At 35.7% G+C, this 21,120-nt stretch overlaps 1 protein-coding gene and 1 long non-coding RNA gene across 2 annotated transcripts in view; both read right to left on the bottom strand.

Moving 5' to 3' along the window:
- The window catches only part of LOC146397599 (uncharacterized), a 184,401-nt gene that overhangs the window by 129,871 nt on the left and 33,410 nt on the right, over nt 1–21,120 (bottom strand). The gene's annotated exons all lie outside the window — the stretch shown is intronic.
- LOC146397600 (uncharacterized) lies at nt 2,500–7,503 on the bottom strand. Its single transcript, XR_014824967.1, has 2 exons — nt 5,005–7,503; nt 2,500–4,679 (listed from the first exon to the last, which is right to left on the bottom strand). It is a non-coding gene; the product is annotated as an uncharacterized LOC146397600 (long non-coding RNA).

Here is a 21,120-nt window from a genome sequence, read left to right as displayed (position 1 = left end):
CTACAGCTCCGAATCGACCCCTAGCCTGGGAACCTCCATATGCTGTGGGAGCGGCCCAAGAAATGGCAAAAAGACAAAAAAAAAAAAAAAAAAAAAAAAAAAAAAAAAAAATCTAAGGGAGGAAATGTGGAAAGAAACAAGTAGTTTGGAGGAGAGAAACAGTTAAAAGGGCAAGAAAGGTACGAACTAAGAGCTTCATTGTACCTTGCTTGTTTTCAATGGCAAGGCAAACAGGTACTAAGCACTGAATATGTGTGGGGCGCTCTTTTAGGAACTTTGTATCAGTATTACTCAACACAGGGCCAGTGGGCTACTACTTCAGTGATGTTATTCCCTGTCTGCTGTGAGACAAACACAGAAATGAGAGTAAATTTGGGGAAAATTTTATATCAATTTGATATAGTGACATCATCTGCTGAATTTAATCATAAACATTTTTTAAATTTTTCATTTAATTATTTTCCTTAAGGAAAAAAAAGCCCCTCCAAAAATGATTCTTTACCATAAATATTCCAAGAAGCACAATTTCACAAACTTTGTCTATTTCTCAAAGTTATGCTATGAAGTATTATTCTTTTTAAAAATGATTTTTATTTTTTCCATTATAGCTGGCTTATAGTGTTCAATTTTCTACTATACAGAAAGGTAGCCCAGTCACATATACATATATACATTCTTTTTCTCACATTATCATGTTCCATCATAAGTGACTAGATAGAGTTCCTAGTGCTATATAGCAGCATCTCACTTACGCCTACTGTACTGGTCAAGATTTCAGGCACTGAGCCATCTCATATAACTATTAAGTGATAAGAAATTCAACCTACATAGGTATAGAACACTTAAAACAATGCATGAGGAGAAGGCAGACAAAGAAAAGGAAGAAGAGAGATTTGTTATATAATCAAACAGTACACTTTCAAGGTATAAAGAAAATATATTGGGAGAGAATATACTTTCTTTTGTGAGTGTATAACATATGGTTTGATAGCATTTGTGGACTAAATCACAAATATTTACAGAACAATGATAAAACCAATTTGAAAATTAAAAGAATGGTATTAATACTGACATAACTTATTATCCCATTTGTCAAATATGTATTGAAGGCCCACTGCACATATGACATGGGGCCATGCTGAAAGGTGGACAGTGGGGGCAGAAATGTTCTAACTGGAGTTAATTAGGTCAATAACTCTTCCAAGTCTCAGTTTCCACATCTATGTAATGGTCATAATAGAATTTTCCCCATTTAAGAGTTAAATTATGTGGTCCATGTAAAACTCAGTTCAATGCCTGACTAATGCAAAGGCTCAAAAATAAAAATAGAAATAAATGAGGTGGGAAGAACAAGTGTACTCAGGAGCCTATATTTTCCCAGGAGGACTGGATAACCATATGGTTAGCTAGAATATAAAATTCCCCAAGTGCTACTAAAAGTTCTAACTGAATTTGGTACTTTACCACCCTTTTAATTCAGAATCAAGGATTTCAACCATGCGTAGACAGTTCAATCTGTTTGATTGATTCCCTTACATCAAAGCTTATATAGGTGTTAATTGCTTGGAGCTGATTGGGAGATGTATCTCACTTGCCTATAATGGACCTCTCTGACACTCAATAATTTCTTGGGTAAACTCCTGTCTCTTCATACTCCTGTCTTTCTCTTTAATTCATCCTTCTATTTGATGCTGTCTAGATGTCTGGGGAAACCGCCTAAGTCTCTTTCAAACCCAACTCTTTTAGATGGTTGCAAAAGGGATAGAACTGCATTTTTTGTCTGGAAAGAGAATTCCTGGACAACTCTTTACACTGTGGGAACATCAGAGTCACCTGGGACCAGTGCCTAACCCCAAGGTGGATTTATCCCTGAAAACCTCTTTTATTGTCATGTAGACACCAAGAAACTGATTATAACCAAATTAAAATTACTTTATCCTTTATAGATCCAACAATAGAAAAACAAACAAAAAAAAGAATCCAATCAGTTGATGAACTCTAAATGGTTCCCAAGAAAAATCAGTAAAGCATGTTGTGAGTTCTTGAGCTCTAAGATACTATTTGGGTCATGACATTCCAACATTTTAATAGCTCAGTCTTAGCTGGTTGAACTATTAAAGGAGAAAGGAATGCCAGTATTTGAAAAATAAAATACTCAAGGTTTACAATTTTCTGGAGGCCATTTTGGTTGTTTTAGTTATGAAACACATTGACTTTTTTTCTTTTTTCTTTTTTGCTTTTTAGGGCCATACACGGAACTTTCTATGCTAGCTGTCGAACTGGAGCTCCAGGCGCTGGCCACAGCCACAGCCACAGCCACAGCTACAGCAGCTCAGGATCCGAGTCTGCAACCAACACCACAGCTCATGGCAATGCTGGATCCTTAACACACTGAGCAAGGCCAGGGATTGAACCCACATCCTCAGGGATGGCAGTCAGGTTTGTTAACTACTGAGCCATGAGAGGAACTTCCATGGAGGCTTCTCTAGTTTAATATTCTTTCTTTCTTTTGGCCTGCTTTCAGTTATCTTAGAAGTATTTCACGAGTAACTTAGAACACCTATATTACACAGTTATAAGTCCAAAGGGTAATTACAGTACATAGAAATTCCTACATGATTTATAAATTACATATTCCAACTCTGAAATTTGCAATCAACTCTTATTACCACAGTACCTACCCTACATTAGTAGCTCTCTAAATATGTATTAATGTCAATTAATAAATATTGATTTTTAAAATTACTATTTAGGGTATGTATCTAAGAATTCTCATGGCAAAATATTCTTTTGCATTTCTAATTTTCATCCACATATGCTAGAAAAATAATTGCATCTCATATAATACTTTTATTTTAAATAAAAGCTAAAAAATTCCCAGTAACCCTGGATAACAGCTTTATAAATAAAGTTCCTGATTATAATTTCTTTTTTAAATAAACTAAAAATATGTATGTGACACTCTTACAAAAAGCGCTATCACAGTGTTTAACTCCAAATTACTTAAGACTTGGCTCTCATTTAAAACTATCATAAGGACTCTTGTGAAATGAGTCTGTTTATGACTTATCATTATAGCATAAAATTATCATAAATACAGTTACAGTAATAGTTTTACTTTTCTTATTTAACTGCAATCAGACATTAATTTCTTCAGATTATTTCAGTTATTAGGAAAAAAAGTGAGCACAGAATATCTGCCATAATTTCTCACAATCTTATTTTCAACAAGAAATTAAATAATATCTCCTTGGTCTAGATGCCTCTTATCTGTCAATCTCTGCTTCCCTTAAAAGACCTAAGAACCATAAAATTAGCATGTAAGGTTTCTGAGTAACCAAAAAAATGTCAGAGAGTTTGTGCTTTAGTTACACAAGAGTTGTCAGTCATTCTTGCCAAGTCTATTTGGTATGATATTCACACACACCCACAGGTGTACACACACACACCTGAAAGGACTTTGGGATTTGTTTAATCTCAGGCAAGGTGGAAATAGAAAATCAGAATTGTCAGTGCAGTTAACTGAAAAGACACATTGAAATTCATTCCTTTACCTATTAAACAACTGTATTTTAACAGAGTTAAGCAATGAACTAAGAATTAAGAATAAAATGGTGAACAAAACTGATATTGCTATTACATCATGTAGTTTAATAGGCATTCATCAGTAACCTAACAAATATAGAAACTGAGGAATGCAACAAAGGAAAAATACAGAAAACTGTAAGATTGAAAGAGGAAGGAAGCATGAGGCAAGTCAGGTGGAGGAAATTAGGAAACACCTCCCTGATGAAGTGACTTTGAACTGAAACTGGAAGATAGACAGACATAAACTAGATAAAGGGATTGGAAGAACTCAGGCAAAAAGACTCAACAGCATATAGGAAAGCCCTAAGGCATGGAGGCATGGTTCAAATGTCTTAAAGCAGATCTGTCTGTGTGGCTGAAGGGCATAGATCATGGGGTAATGTGCTCTTGGGCAGAGTTCAAATGGCAGGAGAATCTAGCTATGAAACACACATGGTCTGGTAGGCTAGGATAAGCTTTTGGGTTCATCCTAAGAATAATAGGAAGCCACTGAGAAGAAGAGCATGGTGTCATTGAATTCAAACGAAGAAGATTTTTCCAAAAAAGGTGGGAGATCAAGTGAAATAAAAATGAAAATCACAATGGAGTTGCTATTACTAATCAATGTAAAAACTCTTTTGGTGGAGGGATCTGGTGGGAGCAATACTGGAGTAGTACGCCAGAGCATTCTGTTGCCTACCCAATAGCCACTGCCCTCTTTCTTCTTGTTGACAGAGCCTGTCTCACACCACTGAGGTTAAAAGATGCCTCCCTTATATCTAAAGAATGAATTCTAGTACTGGCCAGTGAAACCTAAATGACCTCTGCTAGTGGCCTCTTGAAAAGTTTTTCTTCCTTAATGAAACATGAAACACTAAGAGGTAAAAACATGTCTGATGTGAGGACATCTCCTTAGGAATGCTGCAGCTTCCCTATAGCCATGAGGGGAAAGCCAAAATCATAGAGCACTGACACCTCTGAATCTTTGAGTTAAACATGCATAAAATCTTCTGGTTCGATCCGTGGCCTTGCTCAGTGGGTTAAGGATCCGGCATTGCCATGAGCTGTGGTGTAGGTTGCAGACTTGGCTCGGGTCCTGTGTTGCTGTGGCTCTGGCATAGGCCGGCAGCTATGGCTCTGATTCGACCCCTAGTCTGGGAACCTCCTTATGCCGCAAGAGCGGCCCAAGAAATGGCAAAAAGACAAAAAAAAAAAAAAAAAAAAAAAAAAAAAGAAAGAAAGAAAAAAGAAAAGAAAAATATTGAGGGGTAGGAAAGTTGCTGAATATGGAGTTTGGGGAGAAATTTATGGGTTTCGATTTTCTTTTGTTTGGTTGTTTTGGGTTTTTTCGCTTTTTAGGGCCTCACCTGCAGCATATGGAGGTCCCAGGCTTGGGGTCTAATTGGAGCTACAGCTGCCAGCCTACACCAGAGCCACAGCAATGCCAGATCCAAGCCACATCTGTGACCTACACCGCAGTTCACAGCAACACTGGATCCTTAACCCACTTAGCGAAGCCAGGAATCAAACCCGTAACCTCTCGGTTCCTAGTCAGATTTGTTTCCACTGCACCATAACGGGAACTCCTGGTTTCAGTTTTTAAGAGAGAGAAGATTTGAACAGGCTTAAGTGAATGATTGAAAAGATCCAATACAGAGGAGAAGAAAAATGATATAGAGGAAAAAATGAATCAACATTAACAGAAGCTTCCTGAAACTGAAAGGAGATGGTATGTACAGTTCCACAGGACAGAGCCTATCACTCTCTCCTTCTTAAAACACCCTGTTTTATGACATTCACAAAACGCAAACTTTCCTAGTCTCCCTCCTACTTCACCGTCAGCTTATTCTCACTTTCCTATATTGTCTATACCTCTGTGGGACTCTCAATATTGGGGCAGACCCAGGGAGCTCAATCCTTAATCTTCGTATTACTTTCCACTGCTTTAATTACCATAAAATACTGATAACATTTAAATGTATCTTTCATGTCTTAATTCACCATTGACTGCTGGACTATCTTTTTAATATGTCTACATATTTGTCTTATAGACATCTTTCCTGATTCTGCAATGACCACATATATCATTCCCTACCCCATCCCGCAAACACAAAACACAGACATTTCTATTTCCAGGTTTTCACTCTTGGTAAATGCCAATCTCATCTACCAAGTTGTTTAAACCAAAGAACTGGAATCACCCTTGATGCCTCTTTTTTCATCATCCACCACTCCTCCCATATTCAGTCAACAGAAAGCCTGTTGGCTTTACTTCCCACATATCCAGATTCCATCTACTTCTCTATTACCTCCACTCCAGCCCAAGCCACCATCATCTCTTAGTATACTGCAATGACAACATGCCTGCTTCTATGTTTGCCTGCCCACAATTCAATCTCCAGGTAGCACCCAAAGTTATCTTTTATCAATATAGACCAGATCAAGACACTTCCTCATTTAAAATCTCAATGGCCTTACTATTACATTTAAAATAAAATTCAAAATCATTATCATGACCCATAAGAATGGAGATGACTGAGCCCTGCCTGTCTCTTCAGTTTCATGTATCCCTCAATTTCCCTTCTTTATTTTATCCAAATCACACATATTTCTCTGCTTTGTGAACACCGCCTATGTGAATAGCAGCCCCTACAAAATCTGCACAACCAATGAAGCAAACCTACTTCAGAGCAGTGATACTCACTTTTCTCTCTTTCTGATACCATTTCCCCTGATCACTGAATGGCTTGACTTCTCCGCTCAAATATACTTGATAATGATGGCAGTGATTTCCCTATATATATGTATATCAAATAATAAAAAATTAGGTAAAATATGACAATTCTGAAATGGCACAAATGTAATAGGGTGAAGGATATAGAACTTCCTGTGCTATTTTTGCAACATTTGTAATTTAAAAAGTTGAAAAGTAAAACCTTCTTTAAAAAATAAAATTTGAGGTGGGATCAAGATGATAGAGGAGTAAGATATGGTGATCACCTACTTCCACACACATTAAAAAAAAATCTGAATGTAAATGATTTTCACAGAACATCTACTAAATGCTGGCAAAGGTCCTTAAACCTACAAAAAGGGCAAGAAAGCCTCCACATGACTGAGTAGAACAAAAGGAAAAAAAAGAGAGACAGGGAGAAGAGAAAATATAAAGAATCAGAATGGGATCAGCACTTCTGAGAAAGAGCTGTGAAAGAGAAAAGGAACCAATATCCTGGGAGGCCACCTAAATGATGGAAAGATCAGCCAAGATGGTGGAACCTCAAAGCCTCAGAGAAAAGCATGACAGCTGGACCTAGGAAGGAAAAGCAGAGAGAGAGAGACACACAAACCATGAGTACCACTACCCCTGGACACCACAGCCTGAGATGCTTGGGCATGGGCTGGGTGCTGAGACTCAAGCTCCAGAGATCATTTCCAGTGAGAACACTAGGGTTTGGAAGTGGACATGACGACTCCCTCAGGGCTAGAGAGTGGAGCACTATACCTGAGGGAACCCAGGAGGAAGGTTGGGCCTGCAGGGGAACCATTGCTGTGAAGATAAGAGGAAGAGGTAAAGACCACCATAGGAATATTTTTCTCTGTGCAAGCACGGGCTCTTGGGTCGAAGGGCATCTCTTGCTCAGGCAAAGGGCGGCAGGAGTAAATCACCACAGCCATCTCAGTCTCGAGAGGTGGGTATAGTCCACCGCCACTAGGCCCAACTTTTGGCCCCAGTCACCTCAGAGGTCAGCACAGATAAAGGCACTGTAATTCAGTGCCACCCATTGTTGTACTCACTCCCCCAAGAATGAACATGGTCTGTAGCTGCCACTGTCAAATGCTCTGGGCACTGCCCACACTTGCCTGAGGGTCACTGACACTTCCCAGGTTCTGGCAACCAGAAGGAGCCTGTGCCAGCTCCCTGCAGGTCCAGCAACCAGGCACTGGCTACTAGACCTGTCCATTGCCTTCATCTCCCTGGAAGCAACTGCAAAACGTACACCAGCATGAGGTTAACAGCCTGCATACACTAAAGAAAGGGTCAGCAAGCATCCAAACCAAAAGCAGCCCTCACATCAGATAATAATAATAATAATAATAATAATAATAATAATAATAATAAGCCCTCACATAATACCCAGGGGTTCCCTCAAATATAAATCGCCCTCCAAGACTGCAGTAGTTTTCCCTAAACTCACAGAAGAAGAAAATATAAGTGAAATGAAGAAGCTCAGGAACCATTCCCAGTTAAAAGATCAGGAGAATTCTCCTAAAGGAACAAATAATGAAACAGACCTCTGCAGCCTAAGAGACGCTGAGTGCAAAAAGGAGAGTGAAAATACTGAAGGAGTTAAGAGGGAATATGAAGGAATTAAGAGTGGATATGAACAGTAATGCAGATTACTTTAGAAAGGAATTAGAAAATATAAGGGACCAAAAAAGTTAGAAAATTCTTTTGCAGAGATGCAAGCTGAGTTAAAGGCACTGAAGAGCAGAATGAATAATGCAGAGGAATAAATAAGTGACTTGGAAAATAGAAATAATGTAAATTGCCCAATCAGGACAGCAGACATAAAAACCAAATGAAAAAATATGAAAGCAATATATGGGATATCTATGGGATAATATAAAGCAGGCAAATCTATGCATAATAGGGATTCCAGAAGGAGAAGAAAAAGAAAAGAGGATTGAAAATATATTTGAAGAAATTATGGCTGAAAAATTTTCAAATCTAAAGTTAGCAGATATTAAGTTACAGGACACACACAGGGCCCCAAACAGGCCTACACCAAGACATATATGAAAAATGGCAAAAGTTAAAGATAAGGAGAAGATTCTAAAAGCGGCAAGAGAAAAACAAAGAGTTAATTATAAAGGAACCCCCTCCCTATAACACTATTAGCTGATTTCTCTAAAGAAACACTATAGGCCAGAAGAGAATGGCAAGATATATATGAAGTTCTAAAAGGGAAAATTTTTCAACCTAGAATACTCTACCCAGCAAGAATATCATTTAAAATGGAAGGATAGGTAACAAATTTCTCCAACGAACAAAAGCTAAAAGAATACAGCAATACTAAACCCATTCTAAAAGAAATACTGAAAGGGTGTCTTGAAATAAAAAAGAAGAAGAAATAGGATAGAGGAAATCACAATTGGAAAGCAATCACTTAAATAAGCCAGTATACAGAACTAAAAGAAAAAAAAAACTTATGAAAAAGCTACAATAAACATAAGGAACAACAAAAGGACAAATATGAAGATGTTAAAAAAAATGACTTCAACATCATAAAATGTGGGCAAGGAAAGTAAGAAAATCTAGACTTTTTTTTTTTTTTTAGAATGTGTTTAAGCACATATGACTATCAGGCTAAAGCAAGCAGATATAGGAAGGGGGTAACACATTTGAAAAACTGGAAAACCATAAGTCAAAGCCAAACATTACATTGATAAAAACTAAAAAGAAGAGGACACAAGAGGAAATCATCCAACCAAAAAAAGGAACAAACAAAGGAGAAACACTGAATCAACTGGAAAACAAGTTTAACATGGCCATAAATACTTATTTATCAATAATTACCTTAAATGTCAATGGACTGAATGCTCCAATCAAAAGACATACAGATGGCAGACTGGATAAAAAATGAGAGCCTACTATGTACTGCATACAAGCGACTCATCTTAGGACAAAAGTCACATATAAATTGAAAGTAATGGGGATGGAAAAAGATATCTCATGTCAATGGAATAGACATGAAAGCAGTAGTTACAATACTCATATCAGACAAAATAGACTTTAAAACGAAGGCCATAAAGAAAAACAAAGAAGAACACTATTTAATGATAAAGGGATCCATTCGAGAGGATATCACATTCATCAATATATATGTCTATAATATAGGAGCACCCAAATACATACAATAAATACTAACAGACATAAAAAGAGAAAGTGATGGGAATACAATAACAGTAGGAGACTTCAACACCCCATTCACATCAATGGAAAGATCCTCTAGATAGAAAAATCAATAAGGCAATGGAGATCCTAAAAGACAAAATAGAAAAGTTAGACTTCATTGATATTTTCAGGACATTACAGCAAAAAAACCAAAAATATACATTATTTTCAAGAGCACAAGGAACATTCTCAGGGACTGACCACATACTGGGGCACAAAACTAACCTCAACAAATTTAAGAGTATAGAAATTATTTCAAGTGTCTTCTCTGACCACAATGGCATGAAACTGTAAATCAACCACAGGAAAAGAAATGAGAAAAAACTAACTACATGGAGACTAAGCAATATGCTACTAAAAAAACCAATGGGCAAATCAAAAGGGAAATTAAAAAACACGTTGAGACAAATGATAATGAAAACACAATGATTCAAAATCTAGGGCATCCCTCAAAAGCAGCTCTTAGAAGAAGTTCACAGTGATAGAGGCCTTATTCATAAAAGAAGAAAAATTTCAAATTGATAACTTAACCCACCACCTAAAAGAAGAACAAACAAAACCTAAAGTCAGCAGAAGGAATGGAATCTTAAAGATCACAGAGGAAATCAATAAAATAGAGATTAAAAAAAAAAAAAACAATAGGAAAATGCATAAAACCGAGAGCTGGTTCTTTAAAAGGGTAAACAAAATTGGCAAACATCTGGCCAGACTCGCCAAGAAGAGGAGAAAAAGAACTCAAATAAACAAAATGAGAAATGAAAAAAAGAGAAATCTCAACAGATACTGCAGAAATACAAAATACAGTAAGAGAAAACTATGAACAATTATATGCCAACAAATTTGACAATCTGGAAGAAAAGGACAACTTTCTAGAGACATAGAGCCCACCAAAAATGAATCAAAAAGAAATAGATCGGAGTTCCCTTTGTGGCTCAGTGGTTAACAAACTTGACCAGGATCCGTGAGGATGCGGGTTTGTTGCCAAGAGCTGTAGTGTAGGTCACAGATGTGTCTCAGATCCTGCATTGCTGTGGCTGTGGTGTAGGCCAGCGACTGTAGCTCCAATTAAACCCCTAGACTGGGAAGCTCCATATGTCGCAGGTGTGGCCCTAAAAAACAACAAAAAAACAAAAACCAAAAACCAAAAAAAAAAAAAAAAAAAAGAAAAGAGAAAGAAATTAACTGAGCAGATGGATTACTAGAAATGAAATTGTATGTGTAATAAAAATATGCCCTACAACACACGTCCAGGGCTTCATATGCAAATTCTATCAAACATACAAAGAAGTCATACTCACCCTTCGTAAACTTTTCCAAAAGTTGAAGAAGAAGGAACCAAAGACATTCTATGAAGCCAACATCACCCTAATACAAAACCAGACAAAGATACTTCCAAAAAGAAAATTACAGGCCATTATCTTTGATGAAGGTAGATGGAAAAATTTCAACAAAAATTTATCAAACCATATCCAAGTACATACAAAAAATATCATACACCATGACCACTGGGATTTATCCCAAGTTCACAAGGATGGTTCAACATATGCAAATCAATCAACAACGTATACCATATTAACAAAAGTCAAAAACCACATGATCATCTCATTAGATGCAAAAAAAAAAAAATTTGACAAAATCTAACATCCATTCATGATAAAAACTCATGCCAAAGTGGGTATAGAGGGAACATATCTTAACATAATAAAAGCCAATATAATAGTCAATGGAGAGAAACTGAAAGCCTTCCCCCTAAAATCTGGAACAAGAAAAGGATGCCCACTATCTCCACTTTATTCAACATAGTATTGGAAGTCCTAGCCACAGCACTCAAACAAAAAGAAATAAAAGGTATCCAATTTGGAAGAGAAGAGGTAAAACTGTCACTCTATGCAGATGACATGATACTATAGATAGAAAACCCTAAGGACTCCACACAAAAACTACTCTAACTGATCAATGAAATCTGCAAAGTAGCAGGATACAAGACTAACATTCAGAAACAGGTTACATTTCTCTATACTAGCAACGAAATATTAGAAAAAGAATAAAAAAATATAATACATTTTAAAAGTATACCACAAAAAGTTAAACACCTAGGAATAATATTAACAAAGCAACTTAAAGACTTATGTACTGAGAATGATAAAACATTAATCAAGGAAATTAAAGAGGATTCAAAAAATGGAAAGGTATTCCATGCTCCTGGGTTGGAAAAATTAATATTGTTAAAATGATCATACTATACAAATACAATCTACAGATTCAAAGCAATCTCTATCAAATTACCCATGACATTTTTCACAAAACTAGAACAAACAATCCAAAAATGTATAAGGAACCATAAAAGACCCAGAATTGCCAAAGTAATCCTGAGGGGAAAAAAAAGAAAAAAAAAAAAAAAAAACAAGCAGCAAGTGTAACTCTCCCAGACTTCAGGCAACAATAATCGAGATAGTGTGGTACTGATACCAAAACAGACACATAGACCAATGGAACACAATAGAGAACGCGGAAATAAACCCAGACACCTATAGTCAATTAATCTTCAACAAAGGAGCCAAGAATATAAAGTGAGAAAAATAAAGTCTTTTCAGTGAGTGGTACTGGGAAAACTGGACAGCTGCATGTAAATCAATGAAACTAGAACACGACCTCACACCATGTACAAAAATAAACTCAAAATGGCTTAAAGACCTAAATATAAGACAAGACACCATAAAACTCCTAGAAGAGAACATAAGCAAAACATTTTCTGACATCAACTGTACAAATGTTTTCTCACGTCAGTCTTCCAAGGCAACAGAAACAAAGTGAAAAATAAAACAATGGGACCTAACCAATCTTACAAGTTTTGAACAGAGATGGAAACCATAAAAAAAAAAAAAAAAAAAAATACAACCTACAGAATGGGAGAAAAATAGCTTCAAATGACGTAACTGACAAAGGCTTAATCTCTAAAATATGCAAACAACTTATACAACTCAATAGCAAAAAAGCCAAAAAACCAATTGAAAAATAGCCAGAAGACCTGAATAGACATTTCTCCAAAGAAGACATATGGATAGCCAATAAGCACATGAAAAAATGCTCAGTATCACTAATTGTTAGAGAAATACAAACCAAAACTGCAATGAGGTACCACCTCACACTGGTCAGAATAGCCATCATTAATAAGTCTACAAATAACAAATGGGGGAGAGGGTATGCAGAAAAGGGAAGCCTCCTACACTGTTGGTGGCAATGTTAATTGGGACAACCACTAGGGAAAACAGTATGGAGTTATCTCAGAAAGCTAAATATAGAACTACCATATGATCTAGCAATCCCACTCTTGAGCTTACATCTGAACAAAATTTTCATTGCAAAAGATGCATGCACCCATATGTTCATTGCTGCACTATTCACAATAGCCAAGACATGGAAACAATCTAAATGTCCATCAACAGATGAATAGATTTAAGAAAATGTGGTATATACACACAATTGAATATTATTCAGCCATAAAAAGAGCAAAATAATGCCATTTGAAGCAACATGGATGAAACTACAGATTCTCATACTAAGTGAGGTCACATCAGAAAGATAAATACAAGTACTATATGATAGCACTTATATGTGGACTCATATATGGCACAAATAAACCTATCTACAGAAAAGAAACAAACTCATGGACATGGAGAACAGACTTGTGCTTGCCCAGGGGTAGAGGAAGTGTGTAGGATGTACTGAGAGTCTGGGGTTAGTAGATGCAAACTATTGCATTTGGAGTGGATAAGCAATGAAACCCTGCTGTATAATACAGGGAACTATATCCAGTCATTTGTGATAGAACATAATGAGGATAATGTGAGAAAAAAAAATACACACACACACACACACATATACCTGTATAACTGGGTCACTTTGCTGTACAGCAGAAATTGAACACTGTAAATCAACTATAACAAAATATTTTTAAAAACCAACTAAAAAGACAAAATGACAATTTTGAAATGGCATAATAATGATGATTATGATGATGATGATAGCTAATTGCCTGTTTTCCCCAAATTATTCTCTATTCTTCTTGTTCTGTGCCTTAGAAGGACGACCTCCAATGACGGCCCCACCTTAACTCTCTTGTCCTGAATTCTAGTTGCGTATTCTGAGAGCAAACACTGCCAGGAGACTGAAGGGTGGGAAAAGAGACAGTAGGGTATTATCCATACTCACATCCCCAGTGTTTTCCCTTTCAAGTCACTCTTCAAACAGCAGCTGAATTTCCCCATCACCTCAGCTCTTGTTAGGGGAGACCATCTACCATAGTTACTGCTCCCTACCACAGGTTTTGGTAAATAACATCATTCCTTCTCTTTGTCCTTTAGGCCTAAAGGTAGTAATGGCTTCTCATGTATGCCATTACCTGGGTGATGTGCCATGTACTGCTGGTTCCCTTAGCTAGGTCCACACCTCAATAAACATCCCCTTCATTAAAATCTCCCCAGTTGAATTCTTTTGAGAGTGCCAACTGATGTTTGACAGCTACAGTGGCTATGATCACTGAACTGTTCCCATAATCCAGGAGCTACTCTTTTTAATTTCTTTAAAATTTTTTATTATAGTTGATTTACAACGTTCTGTCAATTTCTACCATACAGCAAAGTGACCCAGGTGTGTGTGTGTGTGTGTATTCTATTCTTAACACATTGTGTGTATTTAATCTTCACATTAACCTTATTATAAAGGTCCTAGTAAGGCTCCAACTTTACAAATGAGGAAACTCAGGAAGAGAGTTTGTGTAACTTGCTCAAGGTTTCTTAGCCAATAAGTGGTAGGATTTGGATTTCAGACTATATTTTTAAGCACCATGCAGTATTGCTTTTCAAGAAGCATCTTTCCTTGATATCCTATTAAACTCTGACTTGTCCCACACCTGTTTTATTCTTTTCCTAGAACTTACCATTTAAAAAAATATTATTTACGTTTAATTTATACAGGAGTTTACCCTCTATCTCTACTATAGAGTGATAACTCACAAGACCAGGAAACTAGTTCGGCTTGTTCATATCTACACACACAATGCACAGAATAAAGTTTAAATATTTTAAGTTTTCAACAAAATATGAATTTCATTTTAATGCAGCAGTAAGGAAATTTGAATGTGAATGCTGGCAAGAAAGTTGACAGAATTTTTATCTGATGGCACTTATTTTCTCTATAAAGCATAAAGGGGGGGTCATCTGTTCACAGTAATAAAAAGAATGGATAGATCAACTCTCTGCTAAGGGTGGAGAAGCTTTGAAATCCTCACTGCACAGAGCAAGAGACCAGAGAAAGCAAGAGAATTGCTTATGCTGTGTTGAGAGCTCAGCTGAGCTGGTCAGTATAAGTTTAAAGTGTTCCCAAACTTATGTTTTCTGATTTTCTCCAATGGTGCTCAGGTGACCTGGTGCAAACGCAAAGGAAACAGACCCTAATGGAATCAACCAAGTATGGGGAAGAAGGCTGCTGATCTATAAAAAGCACAGTGGTTCCAGAGGCTTAGCAATCTGAAGCCATTTAGTGTAGAAGAAAATTGTCCAACATACCTCAGCAGGATCTAAAACCATTAGTGTACTACTGCAGAGGGTAACAACTGAGCTCACTGCATGGAGAGGGCAACAAACTCAGAAATAGAGTCAGTTCAGCCATTTACTAGCTGTGTGATCACTGGCAAAATATCTAATCTCTCCAAGTCTCGGGTTTTGCTTCTATAATTTGAAACACACATGCCTTCTTTGAAGAGTTGCTTTGAGCCTGGAAATTAAGTTTTAATTAACCTGGGAATGTCATATATATGGAACAGATCATTCCACTATAATATCAGATAAAAGAATAGGCACTGACTGACAGGAAACCAGGATGATTCTTCCCATGAAAAGGATTTTCACGTATTTCCTTACAGTTTGCATTTCTGAAGTGTAACCAAACATCAAAGAAAATATTTTTAAAATATTTTAATAACTTAAAAGCATAATATATGCATATATAAATGAATTATCTCATTATGATCCTGCAGCTTATACTTGTGAACACCATGTCTTTGAAGGAGAGTATAAAAACTAAACCAATACCCATTTTCTTCAAGACAGTCAAAATTAAGAAAGTAAAGATAGATTTTTGGCTTTTGATTTTATTTTTACAAAATGATGAGTCACGGGTGGGCAGTTTTTAACATCCAAAATCTATATATCTGTACTTAAAGTAAGTGTTGTAATACCTAGACCATAAATTAACTATGCAAAAGTTACCTTGTCAAGATTAGAAGAAGAGAATGGCAGAAGTAAAGGTGGAATAAATGTATCCTGCACTTGCACGAAATTACATCAGTGGCTCATTTAACTCAAACAGAAGCCTAAGTTTTATCTTCCATTTTATAGATATTAGGAGTCTATTCATTTTGATGAGCAGCATTACCTTCTCTCCTGTTACATAGACAGGTAGCCACAGAAATCTATCCATCGTTTTATCTAGGCATACAACGTAATATCAAATATGAAACAAATTTCATAAGAAGCTTAAAAAATCAGACCTTGAACTTTCTGAAAAGATGTTTTAAGTCAGTTTTATGAACAGAGTGTAATTTTGAATTTCTAGAATATTTTTATTGTATTCCAGTAATACTGTCAAGATTTGTTAAAAGGTGACCAGTATGTGCCATATTTTTCATACTGTACTTTTTACAGATTTTTTCAAGTTAAAATTATATGCAGACATCACCAAAAATAAAGTGGAACATAAATTATGGGCAAATAAATATCAAAGTCAATATAATATTTAGAGCTTATTAGCCAAGAGAGTATGTTCCCTGGTCAGTTAAGTCATTATTTACAGAGTGATACGCTGTCAGTGAAAAAGTATGAGTAGGTATAAATGATCTATATCAAATGCTTTATTACCTTGAAAACTTGAAAGAATTTGATCCCTTCTAGTTTTTTATAGCATTAAAATTTTCAATGCCTAATGGTTATGAATTTAACTTGTATAATGGTCTTTCTACTGAAAAAGTACAATGAAATTGCTCTCTAGAAAAAATTTCCAGTTTAGCAGCAATTTTACACGTTTTTCTTCCTAAACCCGTGGAAATTCATAAATTGGCAGAAAAGTATATGTTGCTGAAAGTTGATAATTAAATATCTAAAGTACAAGTCTGAAAGTAAATTTTAAAATCTGTTATGAGCCAGCATAAACACAATGGTTCTACACAGTCAACCATGTAATCTGTAGAGACTTGAGGCCATATCTTATCAATACTGCAAATACACATACATGTTGTTTTCTCTTTTCTCTCTTCTAATCAAGTGTCTTCAAAATTAGGAAACAATTTTTAGAAAAATTGCAAAGCAACAGAAATCATAATTGATACAGTTATAAAAAACAGTATTAGAAGAAAAGCACATTTTCAAAAAAAAAATTTGTCGATTATTTTCTGAATACATGTAATCAAGGGGAAAAAATAAAAATTTGGTATTCAATTTTAAATGTGCTTCTACTTTAAAATATATAGTTAACTGCATCCCCTGGAAAGATTAATGATGCAAATATTTTATTGTACTAACTAGCTTCAAAGCACTCTGTCATTCCTCTAAACTGGTTATACAGAATTATAAAGTTGTATTTTGTGAATACTGAGGGTTGCTGACTGAAGAATAAATATGTATATCCTTAATAATGAATAATTAATATTCTTAAATTCAAGAACCCTAGGTTTCATTGTCTTTCGTAGTGCTTGTCATAAAATCTATGAAACTTTAATAGAATAAATCAAGCACCTTTCCAAAAATGTAATTATTTATAGTTTTAATATTATCATGAACATGCATTTTAGAGCTTTTCAAGTGTAATGTTAGGACTTATTAATTACTTAAAATATACAAGAGAACTGAAGTGAAATTTAAACCCTTTCACAAAGACATCTGTATAGAGTCATTTATGTGGTAACAAAGTAAAATTATAAAAATTAGGAGTCTCTCCTTCCTTGGAGAAAGTTGAAAAACTTGCATGTTATACATTATTTTTAGATGAATACAAAAAAATGTGATCTACTTTATTAAAAAGAGGAACTAAACAAAGTTAACCCTAGAATGAAAATAACAAGAAAGTATCCAATGGAAAATACAATTAGTATTTCAAAAAGGGGGGGAGTAACTATTTGACATATTTTAAATACAGCTATAATAACTCAATACCTTTTCATACATTGAAAACCCTTTCTAGTTCTCTATAGCATTATAATTTTTGATAGTTAATGATTTAAAAGTCAACAGTAAGTTGACAATATACTCAACATAAATCATTGCAAGAAGGAGTCTTGGGTGATGGAAATAAGCTCCCAAATGTTGTTGGCATTTTTCCAACCTACAAGGACATTTTCATTCCTCCAAATTTAAGTTAATTGCTGTTTATAAATATTTTTACATAATTTGAATTCAACTGTCATGATTTTAAAGTTAAAGGGCTAATACACATCACCACTTTCTATAATAAGAATAGGTTTATTTCAAAATACTAAAGTTAGATTAATGCTGAAGGCATCCATGCATTTACATCAGGGCCTGGTGACTTGATAGATTTAATATACACTTCATATACATTATTTTGCAGGTGCATGGAGTGCTTTTAATAGTATAAAATAAAACTTAGCTTCTCCAAATATGTGGAACCAGCATATTTTTCCTTGTATTCTCCATCCTGGTACACATATTTCGTAAGAATAGAAGTATAAGGCATTTACCCAAACTCCAGGTAATTCCTTTGTTTAGTTTCCTACACATTTCTTAATTTCATCTCTTGGATTAAATTCCACAAGTTCATAACCATTTCTTAATATAATCTTAAAAGTCAACAGTGAGTCTCAACAGGTTTGGAAATTCATTCTCCAGGCTTCAAACCAGTGCTTCCTAAACAGATATTAAAGAGAAAACTAAAGAATGTGATGTATGCAGTGGGGGAGAAACTGTTTCCCTTCTGCAAATAAACTTTGTTGCCTAAACATGAAACTGACCCCAAAACGCTCCTTTCTTTGCAGGACTTCTCAGAGCCTTCAATATGCTAATGCATATCATTCACATCCAAGGAGAGGAGAGGGGAGAGGATGTGCAACATTTCCCAAGCATCTCTGACCAAGGAAACCTTAGAAAAACTAGTCTCTGAAAAACTGTGTCTCTACTGACTGTAATTTAGTAAATGCTGGACAAATTTTCCAGATAAGTCTATTTTTTATAACTAAGAGAATTCTAAAAATGTCCACATAGAAACCTTTTTTCTTTTTTTTACTTTCTTGCTAACATATATTACTGTTCCCTCTCCTTACATTCAACGAAGAAAAAGGAACATTCAGTCCTCATTAATCCCTTGAAGGCAATTGTACCTTCATCTTTCTCTCTACTGAATAATTCTAATTCCTTTAAGTTGTCTTCATAGGTTCAATTTTAAAACTCCTGAGTCATTTTTAACGTTTCCTAAGTCTTCTCCAGCTTGTCTATGACTTTCTTAAAAATAATAACCATAAATAATAAAAAGAAAACTATAAAAATAAGTAAAAGTTTTTCTGAATGATTCTTAATTATTACCAGATACCAGGGTTATGTTTATTTTTCAGGATCATGTTATTTTTTTTAAATAAGAGTGTTATATTTATACACAGTTTATGAAAGGTTACAGAATATATCTGTAATCCCAGCACTAGTGTAATTCCAGAATCGAGAGAAATTTTTTCTGAAGAAGGTTGGCAGGTCTCTTTCATTTGGTTACCTCCTTCCTGTCATATTTTCCTTTATATTGTTTGATAGGAAAGAATATATATATATGTGTGTATATATGTATATATACACACATATATATACATATATATAGAGAGAGAGGGAAAGAAAGAAAGTTCTATTTTTAACATCTTACTTAAACCATACTTTTATTAGAAAATTGGATTTCTGTCGTAGAAACTTTACTGCACAAAACATTATGCATCCAGGATATGAGATTCTTCTCCATTGTCAAATGAATATGATTTTGGTTTGGAAATAGAGTCCAACAAGAAAGAAAAAAAACACCATAAAAATGAAATTTATCTCAAAATGACCAAGTGATCAAAGGCATATTCCTATTTCCTCAAAAGAAAAATTTATTCATGTGGATCTGCTATAAACCTCAAACTAATGAATCCCTGAGAACTAACCTCTCTTTATATTACATCTGCAAAGTTGAAAACAAAATAAAAAATAACAAACTCTGTGATATGTTGGGACTAGATATTTGGGAGCTCAGTTTAAAGGCTAAAATGCAGAAGGAAACAGACTGTTAAACCGGCAGTTGGTGCAAAATACAGAGTTGGTGGAGATGATTGAGGCAGTAGTTGAAAGGTGATTGACAGTAGGGAAGGCAAAGTCAGGGAAGGCAAGGATGGCAGACCAAGGAACAGCAGGATGGTGGCACAAGAATGTGTGGTGGGCTGTGGAAGGGAATGTGAGGGGTAGGGCATGGCAGTGGTAAAAGTAAAGGAGTTAGCAGAGGCTAAGCCAGTGTGATGGTGGCAGGAACAGCAATAGAGGAGACAAGGATGGTAGTGCCTGCATGATACTTGACATGTTATATAGTATGGGGATAGGATTTAAAGAACATCAAAAATGCATAGACAAATGAGAGAATATGTCCAATAAGGTAAATAAAGAGTCAGGTCGGAGTAAGGAAAACCAACTATCAGCCAAGTACCAGGAGCATAACTGGGATTACAACATCATATCCATCATATCCAGCATCATATCCATCAAGATTCAGTAGCAGGAGATACAGCGGCTGCACACAGGAGTGCCAAATAAATTCCAATGCATGTCTGATTGCAGCTTCAACAACTGTCTTTTACTAATGTTCCTGAAATAGCCTCATGGTCTTTCATCCCACCTTAAAAGCCTTCTGATTACTGTAGACAACAGGGTCCTGGCAGGAGGAGTGAAAGTGAAAGCACTTGTTACTGTGACAGTAAGAACTGAGGCACTGGGGAGCAGTAGGTAATCTAGAAGCTGAGGAGTTGGTTGTGGTAACCAATAAATCAGGAGCTGAGGAATTGGGAGCAATAGTCAAGCTGTTTCAAATGTAAACACTCCCTAAGAATCATGTCTTAAGATTCTTCCTTAGGTTTCCCACCTTATTTCTTCATCGAGAATAGTTTTGACAATCAAATGTGTCATGTGGTGCATCTTATTACTGTTTCGTGCTATGTCAGTTATGCAGGAATCAGAATCCAACTCAGAAGATTTTAATAGAGGACAGCTTATAGAGGTGTGGAGAGGATAAAGGGGATCAAAAAGGAATGTTACAGCACCCAGAGAAGAGCAACTAAGAAAGTCATTTCCTAGCCTAGAGCAAAAGGAGTAACAGTGTTACTGGTGTACAGTTAGAGCTAAAGGGTGGAAGTTGTAGTCATGGAAGGAAGCTAGAAATCATGGCCCAAAGAGGGAAAGAATGGGGAAAAAATAGCCAAACTTTCTCCTGCTGTTCTTCATTCTCCTGCCCTTAACTTATACCTGCTGGATTTAAACAGGAAGCCAGCAGTCCAGGGAGCCTGCGTAAATGCAGCTCAAAGA

Source organism: Sus scrofa, chromosome 13 (assembly GCF_054392235.1).
Source record: "Sus scrofa isolate SSC_HxYL_T2T_F1_AM1 chromosome 13, Sscrofa_HxYL_maternal_Yorkshire_Landrace_v2.0, whole genome shotgun sequence".
Taxonomy (NCBI): Eukaryota; Metazoa; Chordata; class Mammalia; order Artiodactyla; family Suidae; genus Sus; species Sus scrofa.
The sequence above is the reverse complement of the archived record's forward strand: the minus strand, read 5'-3'. Positions and strand labels throughout refer to the sequence as shown.